Consider the following 6,000-nt stretch of genomic DNA (forward strand, 5'->3'; position numbering starts at 1 on the left):
TGGTGCAATGTCTCAGGCGATTTTTCAAAAGTCTTGGGTTTGGCCAAACCTGAGACGTCTTTTGCCAAAGACTCGCTTTCCCATAATTTTTTAAAGTCAAGTGTATTTTGAGGGCAGCCTTGCCTGCCTGTTTCGGATTCATTTACTCCCGACACATCACAGGGATGTCTGGGGAGAGCTGTTTATACGACCAGACCTTAGGTATGTGGGGGCCAGGGCAGGAACAGTTTGGCTCATCCCCATGAATGCACGCACACACACACACATCCTTACATGTAGGCTAAAATCTGAAGTCCCTGGAGAAACCCAGTGACCTCCATCATAAAGCAAGAGCTGTGTGATGCTCACTGCCAGCCTCATGGACCAATCTGTCATGTCTTTTGATTATACCTGTCAGAACCTGGAGCAATCAATGGCATTAATTTCCTCACGGACATTGATCTAGATTATAGGATATGGAATTAACGGGGGTCTTAGGACCTGGGTTCAAATCCCACCTCTGACACCTCCTCCCTATTTCATCATGATTAATTTAATTCACTTGGGGGGTATCTAGGTGGCTCAGAGATTGAAATTCCAGACCTAAAGGTGGGAAGTTCTGGGTACAAATGCGGCTTTAGACACTTCCTAGCTGTGTGAATCTAGGCACACATTAATCCCCATTGCCTAGTCCTTATCGCTTTTTCTGCCTGTAAAATGTTAGACTTGGATTAAATAGCTTCTTCTGCCCTTTTTCAGTTTTATATTTATGCACCTATAATCCTGCTATTCCATGCATAAAATGATCTGGTTTGGCCTCTCCCATCCTTTTGACAAATAGGGAAACTGAGGCTAGGGGTAACAGTGCCAAAATAGGAGCCACAGTTCTTGACACCAAATCCAATGGTCTCAATGCACTGTAATGGAAAAAACATGAAAAGTGAAAAAGGAAACCAAGAATCCCCTGGGTTTGTGAGGATCTGGAGCCTCATCTTTGGAAAATGTGTTCTCTCTTTGGGTGATTGTATGGAAGGACAAAAGCGACTGGTCATAGTGAATAGAGAGACGAACTCGGAACCTACGAGATCTGAACATAAATTCTATTTTAGATACATATTAGCTGTGTGACCTGGACAAGTGCTATAACCATCATCTGTCTCAGGGTCTTTATCTGTAAAATGGAGAGAATAGTAACATCTACTTCCCAGGGCCATCTTGAGAATTGAATAAGATTATAATTGTAAGTTATACTGGGGCAGCTGCGTGGCTCAGAAGCTTGAGAGTCAGGCCTAGAGATGGGTGGTGCTGGGTTCAAAACTGGCCTCAGACCAGTCCTAAGCTGTGTGACCCTGGACAAGTCACTTAACCCCCATGGCCTACCTCTTATCATGCTTCTGCCTTGGAACCAATACATAGTATAGAGTCTAAGACAGAAGGTGAGGGTTGAAAAAATTATGTTATTAGCACAGTGGCTGGTCCATATTAAGCACTATATAAATGTTAGCTATCATTGGAATTTGAGGTGGTCTCAAAAGGACTAATAGGAATTTGACAGAATTTTCCCAGGCCAGTAAGGTGGCCGCAGGTGACAAGTCATTGGCCTCTCCCTGCAGGGGCATAGAGGGGCCTTGGAAGCTCAGATGGGACCTCTCTGGAACAGCCTGGAGAGTCTTGGGGCGGCAGAGCACAAAGGAAGGAATGCCAGAGGCTTCAAGTCCAGCCCCTTGCTGCCTCATGTTTTAGAAATCAGCAGCAGTGCGCTCTGAGTCAATTCCACTGGGGCCCTGGTGACAAACCACTCTGGCCATGTTCTCGCGGTTTGAAGTGTCACCAGAGTACTTTGATGGAATTATAGCTTGCTACTCAATGGCCGCCTGTCTCTCTCTCCCTCCCTCCCTCCCTCCCTCCCTCCCTCCCTCCCTCCCTCTCTCTCTCTCTCTCTCTCTCTCTCTCTCTCTCTCTCTCTCTCTCTCTCTCTCTCTCTCTCTCTCTCCCTCTTTCTCAATAACCCCCCCTCAAACTCTCCTTCTCTCTCCCTCTCCCTTTCTCTCTCAAACTCTCCTTTTCTCTCTCCTCTCTCCCTCTCTCTCTCCTCCCTCTCTCCCTCCCTCCCCCCCCCCCCTCTCTCTCTCTCTCTCCCTCTTTCTCAATAACCCCCCCTCAAACTCTCCTTCTCTCTCCCTCTCCCTTTCTCTCTCAAACTCTCCTTTTCTCTCTCCTCTCTCCCTCTCTCTCTCCTCCCTCTCTCCCTCCCTCCCCCTCTCTCTCTCTCTCTCTCTCTCTCTCTCTCTCTCTCTCTCTCTCTCTCTCAAACTCTCCTTCTCTCTCTCCCTCTCTCTTTCTCTCTCAAACTCTCCTTTTCTCTCTCCTCTCTCCCTCTCTCTCTCCTCTCTCTCTCCTCCTCCCTCTCTCAAACTCTTTCCTTCTCTCTCTCTCCTTCTCTCTCAATCTCTCTCCTTTTCTCTCTCCAGCCCTTCTCTCTCTTCTCTGCTCTCTTTTTCTCTCCTTCTCTCTCTCAATCCCTCTCTTCTTTTTTCTCTCTCCTCTCTTTATCTCCTCCTTTCTCTCAGTATCTCTTTCAATCATCTCTCTCTCTCTCAATCATCTTTGTCTCTGTCTGTCTGTCAGCTCTGTCCGAGCTGGAAGAAATCTGAAAGGAAACTGGACTCGGCACTCAGACAATTTTTGTCCTGATTGGATGGTGCCCCTGGGCCTGGGAAGTGGCAGCATAGCTATGTGCCTGACTGGATCCAATGGGCATAGGAGGATGGGTGGGTGACTGTCCTGGGTGTTTCCTTAGCTCTGTTTCTCATCAGAACTCCAGATGTGGAATTTAATTAAAGGGCATTCACAGCCTGCCAAGAGGTACCAGATCTTTCCTTCTTCTGTGCCAATGGAGTGTTCATCAGCTACCCTCTTGGTCTCAACTCCCTATCCCCCTTCCCCGATTCCCCAACAAAAGATGGGGAAAAAAGGAAAGATCCATAAGAGGATCAGATCTGAGAACTTTTGAGATTCCCTCCCAACTTAAGCCCTAGTCAAGCCCTTATCTACCATGGTGACCAGGATCAGTGGAGGAGAGGAAACCAAGCTAGTCCAACTCCTTTGAGGAGAAGGGGTGGGAATCATAGATTTAAAGCTTAAAGGGACTTCAGAAGTCCTAGGAGCCAAGAGGTGGAAGGTACCATAAAGGCTATTGAAACCAACCTCTTCATTTTATAGTTGTTGTTCAATTTGTCCAGCTCTTAGTGATGCCATTTGGGGTTTTCTTAGCAAAGATACTGGGATCCTTCCCCAGTTCATTTGATAGATGAGGAAGCTAAGGCAAATAGGGTTAAGTATCTTGCCCAAGGTCACACAGCTAGTCAATGTTTGAGGTCAGATTTTAACTCAGGAAGATAAGTCTACCTGATTCCAACCTCAGTGCTCTACCCTCTGCAATACCTAGTTACCCTATTTTATAGTAGGGGAAATGGAATCCTGGAGAAGTTAAGAACCTTGGCCAAATTCACATAGGTAGTAAAAAAATCAGAATTTGAACCCAGGTCTTTGAACTCCAAATCCTGCATTTTAAGGACTTTAAAAGAATTTCTTTCACTATAGCTCTGTGGGATAGGCAGTACGAATGTCATTATCCCCATTTTGTAGGGAAAGGGAACAGACTAAGAAGATAAATGATTTTTCCATAGTCATATAGTCCAAGCCAAGATTCAAAAACAGATAGCCTGACTTTGAGGCCAAAATATTTTCTACTGTCCTACTCTAACTATTAAGATTAAATTTGAGGGATGAAATAGAGACAAGAAGAGTTAATGTTCTATAAAGAATAAGCATGTTTTATTACTATGTACCAGGCACTTTACTAAGTGCTTTATAAATATTATCTTACTCGATCCTCATAACACCCTATGAGATCAATGCCTTTATTATGTCCATTTACAGTTGAGGAAAGTGAGGCAGACAGAGGTGAAATGATCTGCAAAAGGGTCAGACAGTTAAATAAGAGTCTGATGCTGGATTTGAACTTATCTTCCTGACTTCAGACCCAATGTTCTAGCCATTGTGCCACCTAGATGCTTAGAAGAAATTGTAAACAACTGGGTGGTGATAAAAAGGACCTGCGCTTTGAGAAACAACAGGTAAGAGCAAAGGACTTGGAGTTTTAAGAACTCGTTTCAGGTCCTGCCATTACCATTTATCTGGATAGCTCAATTTCAGTTTAGACATGTTTAAAATGAGGAGGTTAGACCAGCTAGCCTTTGAGCCCTGTCCAGCCCCAACATTATTTGTTCTGGGATTCCTCCCATTCTGGAAAGTCTGTGTTCCCCTCTTCTATCCTGCTCTCTAGTCTAACTTTCTCTTTTCTTTGGTTCTCTGCCTCGCCTGGGCACGCCAGCTATGACATTTTATATTCCCAAGTTCCTTTGATCACTTCTATTTTATATTCTAAGGTTCTCCCAGAATTGACATTCCAGATTCTAAAGTCTCTCCAAGCTCTGACATTCTGTTAAATATGGTCCCTTCCTACTCTTATAGTCTCGTTCTAAAGTTACCAGCCTACGTTTTTTGGTCCCTGCTAGCTCCAAGAGTTCTAAGTTCCAGAGTTTCATCCTTACCAGATGTTCTATTTTCCCATATTCTACGTTCTAAGGTCCCTTTCAGTTCTGAGTTTCTAAGAGTCCATAATTCCCTTCCAGGGCTTTGTACTGCCTTTTCCTCCCCACTCCCTACCAACCTAGCTCTGCCCCTCTTTAGTCTCTTGAGACAGATTGATCTCTGTTGCTGCCACCACCACTACTAACTTCCCCATTCTTTGTTGTTTGCCCCCATCCAAGATGAGCCTATGTGCTTTGAAACACAACAGACTATTGTTCTACAGACAATTAAAAAAATTGAGAAATGTCCCGGCTGTCACTCCTTATACCCCCAAGTTGGGACTCGATGTGTGTGGTTGGAGCCTGACTGGTTGGATCCATTTTGCCAAGGTATAAAATAAAGAAAATGGAAAAAGAAAAAAAGGAGGCATTAAGCCTCCAAAACACATATGAAAAGATGCACCTTCCCATTTAATCTCCAGTGACAGATTTAAAGCCTCATTACTGGGCCATCAGGGCTCCGTAAGGGCCTCTCAAACACTGACTGCTTCATCACTGCCGCCATTAACCCGAGTGAATGACCCGCTGTGGGCCTGAGACATGTCCCAGGGTGGGAGTGAGTACCGTTATAGATGCTAAGCACTTGGTCCCTATTGGGCAACCTGATCCTTGCCTTCCCCTAGACGGACTCACTTTTAGGCTCGTAAATCCTGTAGGATTTCCCTGCTTGTTTGTTTGATGACCTTTTTCTGAGAGATGGGGGTGAGGATTTATGGACAGAGTGATTGGGAAGAGTCACTAGACTGGTGGTACTATCTTCTAGGGGCTCTGGGTTACCCACTGTGGGCTTAGGGGAATTTTCAAAACATTAGGAACTATTGCAAATAATTAAATAATGAAGTAAGTCAATGAATGAATGAATGAATGGACCAAAAAGCCTGAGCTGGTTATTAAGAAATAATGGATATTATTCTCTTGAATAGATGAAATTATTTTGAATAAAGGAATGAAATGCTAACCGGTGAATGTCAAATAGCATGGGCTTCAAAACTATAACTAGTCCCTCATCTTCAGTTCTTGCAGTATTAAAGTATTTCGTCACTTATTTCCTAAAGGATGTTTAAGTTTACAAAGGGCTTTCTTCACAATGGCTCTATTTCACAGATAAGGTAAGTTTACAGGATCATAGGGTTTTAGAAGTGGAAAGAGCCTTTGAGATCACCTTCCCTCATCCCTTAAAGAGGTCTCATGTTGTAATGAATTACAGTGTTGGCTGTAGATTCAGGATGACATGGTTCAAATCCCAGATCAGAAATCTACACCCTGTGTAACTGTGGCCAAGTCACCTAACCTTTTTGAGCCTCAATCCATAAAATGAAAGGGTTGGTAGGATTCTTACTCTAAAACAATAATCTTATAATAAATG

Source organism: Monodelphis domestica, chromosome 4, assembly GCF_027887165.1.
Source record: "Monodelphis domestica isolate mMonDom1 chromosome 4, mMonDom1.pri, whole genome shotgun sequence".
NCBI lineage: Eukaryota > Metazoa > Chordata > Mammalia > Didelphimorphia > Didelphidae > Monodelphis > Monodelphis domestica.